The 14,228-nt window shown below is 34.5% G+C and overlaps 1 long non-coding RNA gene across 1 annotated transcript; it reads left to right on the plus strand.

Moving 5' to 3' along the window:
* Positions 1–11,240: 11,240 nt before the first annotated feature.
* Positions 11,241–13,904, plus strand: LOC122051936. The gene is made up of 4 exons (XR_006131609.1): positions 11,241–12,027; positions 12,548–12,618; positions 13,606–13,688; positions 13,879–13,904. It is a non-coding gene; the product is annotated as an uncharacterized LOC122051936 (long non-coding RNA).
* The last annotated feature ends 324 nt before the right edge of the window (positions 13,905–14,228 follow it).

A 14,228-nucleotide genomic window follows, 5' to 3' on the forward strand; every position in this document is an offset into this window, starting at 1 on the left:
TACATACCGAAGTAATAAGTCTAAACCTATTAAAACATTTTTCTATTTATTAATAAATTAATAAATTTATTGTTTTTAAACTATTCATTTGGTAAAACCCTATTAACTTAGGATTTTTTTCCCCGCATAAGTCTGTCTTCGCCGCCCCAACTCAGCCGAGCGCTCATCATCGCCTTTGTCACAGGAAGAAGAGGAGGCAAGTGCTTTCTTCACCGCCTCGACCTTTCCTTTCGGCCGCACGCGTCTTTCCTCTCACACCCCCTTGTTTCCTTTCCCTGCTGCATCGTGTCTTCGTTTTTGAGGTTTCCTGGCCACGAGAAGAAGAGGCAACTACTTTCTAGCATTTCAAGTTTGAGATCGCCGTCTCTAACCAATTCGATCTTGCAGCGCCATCAACTCGTCAACCAAGTTGGTTTTCTACCCATGGTTTCTAGCATCTCCTACCCTAGGGCATCTCCTTCCCTATAGTTAGTAGCCCATATTATCCTTAATTTTGAGATCGTCATCCTCTCTTAATTTTGAGGAGGGTGTGGAACAATTATTATCATTTTCCTTTCTTTTCTTTTGCTTGTTTCATTCTATTACCTTACATGCTAAAAATTCTTTTTTTTTTGAAAAAAATCCATATAATTCCATCTGTAACTGCCATTTATTTATTTTGTTTTTTGTTTTAAGAGATGTTTTCATATCCATAATTTTATTTATCTAGTTTCTCTAAGTTGAATTTTTTGATAGTAAATGCAAAATTGGAGTTGCCTAATTTGTTTTACATTTTGTATTTGTTGTTTGCACATTTCTATTCTTGTACATTTTTTGCCTAACTGGAATTGCAACATTTCTATTTTGCAAAATTGGAACTGCCTTCATGTTTTCATCTGCTGCCTAATTGGAACTGCCTCATTTTTTTGATATTATTATATCTCCTACCTAATATATTGTCATTTACACATTTCTATTCTTGTATTGCCACCATGGTTGTCATCAACCAATATAAATATAGTAATTCGGCTTAGATTGCTATTAGTAAAGGGTAAAATGATTTTTCCAGAGAAATAGATACAAAAAGATTTTTGGTAGAATTTCAAAAAATAGGATTTCAAGAAATCACTTGGAAATGAGTTAGCTTGTACTATGAAATAGATGGAATTAATTGAAACTTGATCAAATTTAGAGGAAAATTTGAAATAAATGTAATTTTGTCAAATAAGGTTGATTTAGGAAAACTCAACCGATGTACCCAATTATTTGCTGATGCAACTTGACTCCTAGCCAACATAACAAGAGGAGGACATATTCTTCGTCACTTATTTGAATTGCAGATTAACTCAACCTCGACACCTATATAAATTTATCAGAAAATCAATTGTTTAATCTTACTATTTTTGGAATCTACCACTAGCTAGACCAAGTACCCCATCTATCTCATATATCTGTCTCTTGCATAATCTTGCCATATCATTATTACCAATCAAGATAAAATACAACATTTCTAATTTTCTTGATAGACAAATTGAAGTTCCATGCATTTTATATTTTGAGTTGCGTGTAGTATTTTTTAACTTTTATTTATTTACTTTAATATCTTCAGATTTTAACCTATTTGTTTGGGGATTTTGCTAGATTGAAATGATTAAATCCTAGATATACTTGGATAGAAGGTCCAAATAGTATGAGGAGGATGTGGAACAGTTTATTAGAGATTATTTACAGAATCCGAATATTGACCCCAATGACATTCATTGTCCTTGTTGCAAATGTATCAATCTTAAAAAAGGGTCGGTTAAGTCCATTTTAGAGCATCTTTATTTTCATGGTTTTAGTCAAAATTACGTGAATTGGATTTGACATGGTGAGCCTGCTAAAGATGATAAAGTAAAATGGAGTGTCAACCAGGGGCCAATTAATAATGATTATGACAACTTTGAAACTGCTTATATGTGTGAGGCAACGTACGATAACTATACAGAAAATCTTGAAGCGTTTATGAAATTTTTGGAGGAATCAGAGAAGCCGTTGTACAAGGGATGCTAACGTTACACAAAGTTGAGTGCACTTGTTAAACTGTACAATACCAAAGCAAGACATAGAATAAGTGATGCTCTATTTTCAGATCTACTATTGGATTTTGGGGATATGCTACCAAAAGATCACAATCTACCATCCTCAGTGTATGATGTAAAAAAGACGTTGAGTTGTTTGGCGTTGACTCATGAAAAGATTCATGTTTGTCCCAATGATTGCATTCTTTATACGAAACAATATGAAAACTGCATAAGTTGTCCTAAATGTGGCTTATCACAGTGGAAGCTAACCAAGAAAAAGGTTGAGAAGAAAGGTATTCCTGCTAAGCTGGTTTGGTATATTCCTCCTATACCAAGATTTAAGCGCATGTTTAAATCTTTAGAGACCTGAAGAAATTTAACATGGGATGCAAATTCTACAAGATTTGCTGGTCAATTACATCATCCAATTGATTCGTCGTCATGGAAGTTGGTGGATCATATGTGACCCGACTTTGAAAGTGAGTTAAGAAATCTTCGCCTAGCACTTGCAGCTGATGGTATGAATCCTCATAGCAACCTTAGTAGTCAGTACAACTGCTGGCCAATCATGTTGGTCAACTATAATCTACCTCCAAACATGTGCATGAAGAGGAAATATATCATGTTAACTATGCTCATTTCAGGGCCTAAGCAACCTGGAAATGATATAGATGTTTATCTGGAGGCGCTAGTTGAAGATTTACAATGATTGTGGGAAGGAGTTGATGGAGTATATGATGCTTATCGAAGACAGTTCTTTACTCTTAAAGCAGTCTTATTATGAGCCATCAATGACTTTCCTGCCTATGGTAACCTTAGTGGATGTACTACACATGGTTATTATGCATGTCCAGTATGCGGAGAAGATACTTATGCAAAGCACTTGGAAAATGGGAAGAAAATGTCATTTGCTTGCCATAGACGATTCCTATCACAATTTCATCCCTATCGTAGGCAAATGAAAGAGTTTAATGGCATGGAAGAACTTGGAGAAGCAGCTAGACCATTATCTGGGATTAAGTTGTTTGACAAACTTTTTGACATAAAGTGTGAGTTTGGTAAGAAGCTAAGTTTCAGAGGGAAAAAAAGGAATGCAAAGCCTAATAAGTTGGGAGTCAATATAGATGAAAAAGATTTAGAAGCAACAAATTTCAGAAAATGTTGGAAGAAAAAATCAGTCTTTTTTAAATTCCTTACTGGAAACACCTGCATGTTAGGCATTGTCTCGATGTTATGCACATTGAGAAAAATGTCTTCGAATCCCTCATTAATACTTTGATGAATGTTAAAGGAAAAACCAAGGATAATGTGGCAGCAAGGTTGGACATGGTTGAGATGGGAATTAGGCCTGAATTAACACCTATAGTTGGGGAGAAGAGAACATATCTTCCTCTTGCTGCGTGCTCTTTCACAAAAAAAGAAAAGTTACAAGTGTGCAAGTCATTAAAGGATATACAAGTTCTGGAAGGTTTCTCTTCAAACATGAACAATATTGTGTGCATGGATCAGCTGAAGTTGACTTGCTTGAAATCCCATGATTGTCATGTTTTAATGCAACATTTCCTGCCAATAGTCATACGTGATGCGCTGCCAAAACATGTTAGATATGCCATCATAAGATTATGCTTCTTCTTCAAAGATATTTGTTGCAAGGTTATAGATGTAGCCAAGTTAGATAAGCTACAATCTAACTTGGTTGTTACACTCTGCTTATTGGAGCAATATTTTCCCCCATCTTTCTTTGATATCATGCTTCACTTAATAGTCCATCTTGTTCGAGAAGTCCGATTATGTTGTCCAGTTTACTTCAGATGGATGTATCCATTTGAAAGATGCATGAAGGTGTTTAAGAGTTATGTAGGTAGTCGAAAATATCCTGAAGGTTGCATTGTTCAGAGATATTTAGCAGAAGAAGCAATTGAGTTTTGTTCAGAATACCTTAATGACGTTGATCCTATTGGGGTCCCTCAATCAATTCGAGACCCAAAAGCAAATGTTTCAGGCTTCCAAGCATGCAACACACCAATTATAGTGCAACAAGTTAATCTGCAACAAGCACACTTGACTGTACTAGAAAATATAGAAGAAGTATCTCCCTATATAATGTAAGTGAATTGTATTATTTATAATTCTGCATACGTAATAGAGATTATCTACTCTCACACAAATTTACTTCTACAGTGAACATAAAACTTTCTTGAAATCAATGTTTCCCAAAAAAGAGAAAGATGAAAGGTGGATACAAGATGCTCACAACAAGAGGTTTATTGACTGGTTTCGTGCAAAGGTGCATATTAGATTCATCAATTTTTTTATTGTCATTTGTGGTGAATAATTTGTAACTTCTATTTTTAATCACCATAATCAATTTGAATACATTCTAGTAGGGGTGTAATCAAGCCGAGCCGAGCCGAACTCCTGAATGTTTGAGCTTGACTCGTTTATAATCGAGCCGAGCTCCCGTTTTATTTAACGAATATATTCATGGCTCACGAGCTTATTCAAGCTTTTATCGAGCCTAAACGAGCTTAATAAATATAAATTATAAATTTAACTATTCATTAAAAACTAAATTATATATTTAGATAAAATTATAATAATATTATTAAAATTTATAATTTTATTCTAATAAATAAATTTAATATATTTGTCTATATTTTTCATAAGTAGAGTGTAAAATCTATAAATTCAATATCAAAACTATTATTTTTTTATTTAAAAGTTACTTAATGAGCTTAACAAACGTGTTCACGAGCTAACGAGTCGAATATTGCGAAGCTTGAGCTTGGTTTGTTTATCTTAACGAGCCTCATTAAATGAGCTCAAACGAGTTTTTATCGAATCGAGCTTCGAATAGCTCGCGAGTGGCTAGGTTCATTTACACCCCTACATGCCAGGTGACTGCTGAAATTGACAGTTGCAATGGTGGAACAACATCAACATTAACATGGTTGGCCCATGGATCACGTGTACAAATCGTTAAGTATAATTATTTTACATTGACTCTCAAACTTCTGTTTATGTTTCAGTTTGCAACATCAAAAATAAACAGTATTACAATTAATCTCAGTATGATGAAGTCAGAAGTGAATGGAGTGAATTCGTCTACTTCTATATAGGTGCTTAAGTGTAGGCTGTGATATAAATTTTAGATTGTATTTAGAGATTTATGGATACAAAAACTTTTGGATTATGGTTAAATATGTCTTTTATAAATACACTTTTGGATTCTATTTGATACATATTTATGATATATTTGTTCAATTTTGATTGTGAAAAATATTGTGTTGGAGTAACATATTATCATATACTCTTTTGGTCAATTAAAATTATATTGTAGTAAAATATTGTCAATTACTTCGACGGTATAAATAAATGATGGAGTAATACAACACAAAAGACTACAATAAATTTAAATAATGGTGTAGTTAAAGAAACTATTTACTTCACTACTGATCAAATTTGGAAAGTAGTTCGTATAAATTACTTCACTACATTTGAATTTATTTGTTGTAGTAAAATATGCTCTATTACTTCTATACTACGATGAAGTAATACAATAATAAATACTTCGACTAAGTCAAATTATATAGAAGTAAAATAAAATATTTACTGCACCAAAATTTAAAAAATGTGAAGTCGTATACATATTTTACTTCGTCAAATAATGTAACCTATGAAGTAATATATCATCAATTACTTCGATATTTCTACTGGTCTTGATGAAGTAATAAAGCTTTTTTACTTCGAAAACGGTTCGATTTTGAACCGGTGATAGACTTCGGTAACGTGTGGTGAAGTAAAAAATTTACTCTTTTACTTCACGTGCATCTACTTCGGTAATTAACTACCTATTACTTCAGATAATATTCGAAGTCTATTGCTGATTTTCACATAGTGAGCTCCCTTTAATACCATATTCGATCTTACATAAAGTTGTAACATAGAGGTATTCAATCTTATAAAATTGTAATATAGAGGTCATAGACCCAAGAACATGCATTAAAAAAATTTAGTTCAAAGATTGAATGTCTAATAACAGCCACATTATTGACAATAATCTTGTCTGATTATATATATTTATCAATGGAGTTGTCGCTGTGTGCTGCATATTATAATTACATGTGAAGTTGGAAAACCTATGCCCAAGAGTGAAATGCAAAATCTCAAGCAACAATAACTTAAACATGAGAGCCAACAACCCCCATAAAAAGTATAAGCTCAATAAGAGCTGAGATTAATCATGCCAAAATTAATTGATCATTTTTTTTATCCAAAAGTTAAATTGGATGCAAGTCAATAGGGCTATAAATAAATTGAATGTTTGTGAATAAATTTAGTATTTAACTTGGTAAGAGCTTGTTTATGTTCATTTAATATATAAAAGATCAATTAAATAAATAAATTTGAACAACTCGTCAAATTAAATGAATAAGTCTAAACACATATGTGTTCAACTCATTAATATTAATGAATAATGTTCATGAATAAAACTTTTATAAATATGCTAAATAAAGAAAACTCATTTGTCGGTGCAATTATCCTCGAGTTAAGATAACCAGTTTGACTAAGTTTGAGTTGGCTCGAGCTTGAGTTTTAATGTTTGACAATACGTGAGAGAAAAGTTAAGTAGGTCAAGAGAAGACCGGATACTTGTCTGGAAAAGTCTTAACTAGATGTTAGGCAATGAAAAATCCTAATTGGAGTTTAGATAATAGAAAGTCTTAATTGGAGATTAGATAATGGGAAATCTTAACTAGATGTTAGACAATAAAAAAAACCTATAAGTATTCCAGGTTGGTTTTGATGTGGTCAACCTAGTCAAGTTAGGTCATGTTGTATTTAATCCTTATGTATAAGTGTGCAGGAGCTTAAGAACATAAGAAGTCGAGCAGAAGATGCAGCTGACGAGAAGGATGACACAGAAAGGGAATCGACGGATTTGGTGCATCCAAGGGACAAGAAGCTGCAGAAGAGTATATCAACAGATGAGAAGGATGCGCGCGATGTAACCTGAGGGACGAGAAGCCAGGGAAGAAATTTGCTCAAGGAGGAGGTCAAAATTGGGTTCGGGTGAGCTCAATTCTGAAAGCCAGAGTATCACTCATGGAGAGCAAGCAGAGGATTGAAAACCCCTCTCGCAGGTGCCTCTATAGGGGCCAGAGGCACCCTGACGCCTCCTGATGGAGGCACTCTTCCTTGGAGGTGCCTCAAGGAGGCCTGAAGGTGCCTTCAAGGGAGGTTCCTCCGGCAGTTGGAGGCACCCTCGCGCCTCCAAATTTAAAAAAACAGCCGTTTGAGCAACCATTGTGAAGGGATAAAATCTTATCCACTTAGAGGTGATGGAGGCACCTCCCACCAATGATAACTAATCCCAGAGGCTATAAAAAGCTCTCTAGGGCTAGGAAATAAATAACAACTTGAATAACAACTCTTGTATTCATTTCCTAGTCTTTTCTGAGTTTTTCAAAGTGTGTAAGAGGCTTCTCTGCCTTCAACAAAGGAGAATTTTAGTGTGCTTTCATCTTCCTTGAATTAGCAACCACCTAAGTTGTAATCAAGTAATTTTTATGCCTCTTTTTATTTTATGAGTTTTTTTATTTTATTTAATGTAGTTTATTTTGATTAATTAAATTGTGCATTATTGCTAAGCAAAAAAGCAAGAGATATTTTTCTAACTCTGATTTCAGGCTATTCACCCCCCTCTAGTTGGTATATCGGGACCTACAATTGGTATAAGAGTCCAACTGCCTCAAAAGAACTAAGCGCAGACTGAAGCAACAAGACAATAGTTAGACCAAGCATCTACCTGCCTAAATTTGAGGGGAAGTTTGGAATGTGGAAAAAGCGAATGAAGGTATTTTTCAAAACTAATTTTGAAATTTTATGAATAATCAAATGCGATTTTGTAGCTCCCAAAGATCAACAAGGAGAAGAAAAATAAGAATATCTATGAACCAAGAAGGAATAAGCAAACTTTGGAACAAATGGTCGAGCAAAATTCTACCTCCTAAGTGTGCTACTGCTGTAGGAAGTCAATAAAATAGGTGCCAATGGATCAGCAAAAGATCTCTAGGAGAAGAACTGTATAAAGGGACTTTTGAAGCCAAACTTGTGAAACGGGACCTATTCTGGAATCAACTAATGAACCTTTGGCTAAAAGAAGGAGAGTCAGTCACTCAACTGCACGCCAAACTAAAGGAGTTGATCACCGGACTCACGAATCTTGGAGAAAAGATAACAAACCAAGATTCACTAAGGTATGCACTAAACACTTTCCTAAGAACACTTAAATGGACATCCATAATTGACTCCTATTATATCTTTAAGGATCTAGAGGTAAGTTCATTAGAAAGTTTATTTTCTACTTTAGAACTTCATGAATGTAAATGTATAGAACTAAAGAAGGAGCCGAATTAGAATATTATCTTAAAAATAAAAATGGATAATCCAGGCTCTAAAGCTTTTATCGACGAAGATGAAGCTGCCTTCATGGTAAGAAACTTTAGTAAATTTCTTAAATCTAACAAATTTCACAAGTTGTAGGCAAAGAAACACCTTCAAAGGAAACTTGTGAAACGAGACCTATTCAGGAATCAACTAACGAACCTTTGGCTAAAAGAAGGAGAGTCGGTCGCTCAACTACATGCCAAACTAAAGGAGTTGATCACCGGACTCACGAATCTTGGAGAAAAGATAACAAACCAAGATTCACTAAGGTATGCACTAAACACTTTCCTAAGAACACTTAAATGGACATCCATAATTGACTCCTATTATATCTTTAAGGATCTAGAGGTAAGTTCATTAGAAAGTTTATTTTCTACTTTAGAACTTCATGAATGTAAATGTGTAGAACTAAAGAAGGAGCCGAATTAGAATATTATCTTAAAAATAAAAATGGATAATCCAGGCTCTAAAGCTTTTATCGACGAAGATGAAGCTGCCTTCATGGTAAGAAACTTTAGTAAATTTCTTAAATCTAACAAATTTCACAAGTTGTAGGCAAAGAAACACCTTCAAAGGAAACTTGTGAAACGAGACCTATTCAGGAATCAACTAACGAACCTTTGGCTAAAAGAAGGAGAGTCGGTCGCTCAACTACATGCCAAACTAAAGGAGTTGATTGCCGGAATCACGAATCTTGGAGAAAAGGTAACAAACCAAGATTCACTAAGGTATGCACTAAACACTTTCCCAAGAACACTTGAATGGACATCCATAATCGACTCCTATTATATCTTTAAGGATCTAGAGGTAAGTTTATTAGAAAGTTTATTTTCTACTTTAGAACTTCACGAATGTAAATGTGCAGAAATAAAGAAGGAGCCGAAATAGAATATTGTCCTAAAAATAAAAATGGACAAACCAGACTCTAAAGCTTCTATCGACGAAGATGAAGCTGCATTCATGGTAAGAAACTTTAGTAAATTTCATAAATCTAACAAATTTCACAAGTTGTAGGCAAAGAAACACCTTTAAAGGAAAAGGAACGTTTGATGCTACAATTGCCAGGAAGAAGGGCACATCAAGGATGACTGTCATAAACTAAAGAAGAAGGAGAAAGAAAAAGAAAAAGTGCCAGGATGAATGAAGTAGAGAAACCTAAATGCTACATGGGATGAATTGTCATCTTTTGAGTCTGAGATCAAGGGCTATGTCGGACTGGCACTAATGGTGAACCATCAAAGAGACGAAGAAAGTACCTCAGAAATGAGCATTGTTGAATGGGGCCGTCAACCGACGAAAGTAATGATGAAGGAACGTCAGATCACGAGGTAAGTGAGATACATTCCCTATTTCCTGAACAATCATACAATTTTATTAAAATACTTTATAGAAATATGTGCAAATTAGAAAAATAAAATATAAAGTTGAAATTAACCCTAGCAAATGCATGTACCCTAGAAAAGTTTGATAAACTGAAATTGAAAATGATAAGCTAAGAGAGCAAATGGAATAACTAAAAAAGAATGATGCATGCTCAAATTTTTCAACTTCAAAATTTAGAAATAATTATAGAGGATTAAATTAGTACTTTAAATTTCACATGGGTCAAATTAAAATGTGACTCAAAAATTTATCTTGTTAATCCAGTCAAATTAAAAAATGACTCAAAAATTTATCTTGTTAATCTAGTAGGTAAAAGCTTATTTTGGGTGCTCCAATCATATTTAGTTTAATTAATTTCATATGCATGTTAGAAAATTAATTTACTTGATTTATTGTCTATTTTGGTAAAATCGATTATTTCATCAACTTTCTATTCACATCTTGTCTAATTTTTTTTCCGTGCTAAATGGAAATATTATTTGCTAATAAAAAAATTAAAATTATTTGATCATTATATTATTTTTTGTAATTTTTTCACTAAAATCATATTTTTAAAATTAAAAATATTTTGTAAATAAAAAGGGGAAAATTATAATTACCCTGAGTAGGTTTTAATGTCGTCAACCAAGTCAAGTTAGGTCCTATTGTGTTTGATCCTTGTGTTTAAGTGTGCAGGAGATTAGGAACACAAGAAGTCGAGTCGAAGACGCAACGGACAAGAAGAATGGCACGGGAAGGGAGTCGATGGGCTCGGTGCATCCAAGGAACGAGAAGTTATGGAAGAGTACATCGACAGATGAGAATGATATGCGTGACGTAATCTGAGTGATGAGAAGTCGGGGAGGAAGCTTGCTCAAGGAGAAGGTCAGAATTAGGTTCAGGTGAGCACAATTCCGAAAGATGGAGTATCACCCATGGAGAGCATGCAAAGGGCTGAAAAACCCTCTTGGAGGCGCCTCCATAAGGGCCCAGGGCGCCTTGGCGCCTCTTGATGGAGGCACTCTGACGCCTCCTGTAGGGATATTGAGCACAAAAACAATACAAGCACAGCAGAATAAATACATGATCCTATCCAGAGGATCTATGTGAAGGTAAGCATTATTACAAGAAAATTGAGATTTTACAACACTCAAAAGACAATGTTTTTTTTATAAAAAGCATTGTCTGTTTTTTTACAACACTGTTAGTAAAAAGCGTTGTCTTTAAACATTTTAATTTGACCAAAGACAACAATTTATGAAAAAACATTGTCTATGAGTAATTTTTTAGGGCTACGATAATACGTTTTTGAAAATCGTTGTCTTTGATTAGTTTGTCAAAATAACAGTTTTTTTTCCTTTGATAATTTTTTTCCTCTTTGCCGTATTTTTTCCATCAACTTTTTTCCTTCTCATGCGCCGAAATTTTTACGCTAACCCTAAAAATCCTTCCCTTCCTGAACCCCTCTCCGTGAATCTCTCCTTCGAACTCCTCTCCGTCCAACCCCTCTCCAACGAACCCCTCTCCGTGAATCTCTCCTCCGAACACCTTCAAACAATGAGCTCCGAACACCTTTGAAAGCCTTCACTGCCATCCGAAGCGAGCAGTGGTACCATGTCGATCTCAACCTCTACGCATCTTCACCTTGTCCAAGCGCAGATCACCGCACGAGATCGATACCCTAGTCACCAATCTAATGGAGGAGGAGGGATGGCTCTCCGAGGACACTGCCAAGGGGGTTCCCTAGCTCGTTAGGGTTCTTATGGCTGATCGGTGGTGAGGAGGAGAGCCAATCGGTGAGCTAATCGGCGGCGGCGTAGAAGGTCAAGATTGGATTTTACTTCGCCACGTGGTGGGCGCTGAATATGGTGTTCAACATCTACAACAAGAAGGTTCTCAATGCCTTCCCCTACCCTTGGCTGACCTCCACGCTCTCCCTCATTGCCGGCTAGCTCCCTCATCTTTTAGGTCAAGTTCGACTTAACCTCTTCAAAGCACACTTTGAAACGACAAAAAAGATTCGTGGCAATGCAAATTTCCGTTACGCATGGCTTGCTTCCTCCAATGATGCGGTGGACGGGATGATGTCTCATGGGGTTCTGAAGCAAGCTGTGCAAAAATGACTTTATGGAAATGGACTTCATCTTGCCCCTGCAAATTTCTCTAATATCTGGTAATGCTTCAAATGTGACTACATTCTTCATGTTTCTTTATCTTGAGGATTAACACTAATTTCTCTTTGTAAAAGCTGCCAACTGTTTCTTAGTGTATCACCAAGTGCTTCCTCTATTTAGATTTTTTTTTCTTTAATAATAACCCATTATGAATAATAGCTCACTTGTGTATGCTGTCTACCGTGCTATTTATGATGATGCCGATGAAAATGGTGCTATCCATCTTATGTTTGCCGCATAATATGGGGAACGTGGAACTCATTCATCCTGGATCTAAACAGTCTCTTTTCACTAATGATAATTTTGACACTGGCATAGATAATCTTCACAAGCCAAAGTATTATATCATATGGGATACTAATATGAATACCCGGCCCATATCTATGCAAAATATATAGTGACATTTAAAATGACCGACAAACATAAAGGTATTCACATAACTAGTAAATGATTGTGAAATATTTTTCCTTGATCTTCTTTTGGTGAACCTTTAATGTTTGATTGTTAATGTGATTTCAGCATTTTTGAATTGGAAAGAAAGTGAATCTCATGCTTTCCAGAATTCTAGTTCATCCGACTGCTTATTACAGGTACCTCTCAATGATTATGCAAGATGTTTAGTAGAAGATCAATGTTGAAGAATTGTTATACATGATCACATGGGTAATTTCACACTTTATGACATATATATTATATATGATATTGTCAATATTAGTTACATTGTTGTGACATCCATCGTTTATACATTGTTCATACTTTACAAACACTGCCCAGAAAATTTTGTTTTTGTTTTTGTTGATGGTTGACTTTCACATGGTACTTTGACATATTTAATTTGTATATGCAATAGAATTTAGGATAATAAATGAATACTAATTGTTACGTTTTTTTTGTAAAATCCATCATAATGTGATAATTGCTACTGGTCTTCTTTCGATTGTTGAGGCACATGCAGCAACCTTTATCTCTTGTATTCTATATGATCTCTAATTTTAAGTACAATGTGATTGATATTTTTTTTATTTAATAAGTAGGAGCTAGGAGAATTAATTAATTAATTATTCTTTATTGATCAGTTTGGGACATGCCAAGCTTGAGGCTTGCTTGAATCTCAAGCATCTCTCAAGGTTGAAATTAGGCATATAATATGTCTATTAATATGATACAATGTATTTATTATGATAAGAATTTTTTTGCCATTGTTAATGTTTATACTTCCATTTGTGCTCTAAATTAGTTTTGTAATTTTCCCAAACTTAATTGTCTTGATCTCTGCTACTACAAGAAACACAGTTAGACATTAGTTACTTAATAGGAAAATTGAAAATATTCATTTTTTAGAAAATGATAAACCTGCTGATTTTTTTTTGGGATTTCTATGGAACTAAGTGCCACCTTTATGGGCCAATATATTTTTGGTTTCTTTTCACTGATCCCTAGGTTACTACTGGCACACAGCAAAATATATAAGTCTTCCCTTCTTGATTCTTTTTTTTATCGAAAATTTATTCTATCTCATACTTGGTTGTTTTCTACTTATCTTTGATGATCTTGTTGAACCAAAAAAATCTTTGCAGCGGTGAATGCTACATAGGATAACACAAAATCTTTGTACAAAGTGAGGACAGAAATGCAAAGTGCATTGAACAGTCATTTGAAGGTGCTTCTCTAGCTTTTACCATTCAAATAATTTTTGAATAGCCTATAAGATACTAGTGACAATCATGTCATTTCTTCTTTGTTTATGAATGCTCTTTTGATTGTGGAAATTTCACATGGCATTTGCTTATTCCTGTTACCTTTCATTAGATGTTGAGATTGTGAAAATTTCACGTACAGTGCCTTTTCAGATATTTTGAAGGTGAATGGAGGTATTCAGAAACTCCAGTTAAACAGCTCGAGTATGGATGATTACAGGAGCAGCAACTACATGCTATATGGCATTGCCTCTAAACCCCAAGGGTGTGACTGGGAAGTACTTAGATGAAGAACTATCAAGAATGCTTTGGGATTTAAACGAGAAGATGGTTAAAACCAATGAGTAAAGAACATTTAAGCCAAGAGGATAAGTAACATCTATCAAGATCCTTTAAGTTCATGCAATAAGATGTAGTCGAGAAAAGTAGTTTTGAATGTCTCTATATTAAAATTTCTTTGTATGCAAGTAATTATGTTTGTTATAGAAGTGTAAGGATGAAGT

The sequence above is a fragment of the Zingiber officinale genome, chromosome 3A (genome assembly GCF_018446385.1).
Source record: "Zingiber officinale cultivar Zhangliang chromosome 3A, Zo_v1.1, whole genome shotgun sequence".
Lineage (NCBI taxonomy): Eukaryota > Viridiplantae > Streptophyta > Magnoliopsida > Zingiberales > Zingiberaceae > Zingiber > Zingiber officinale.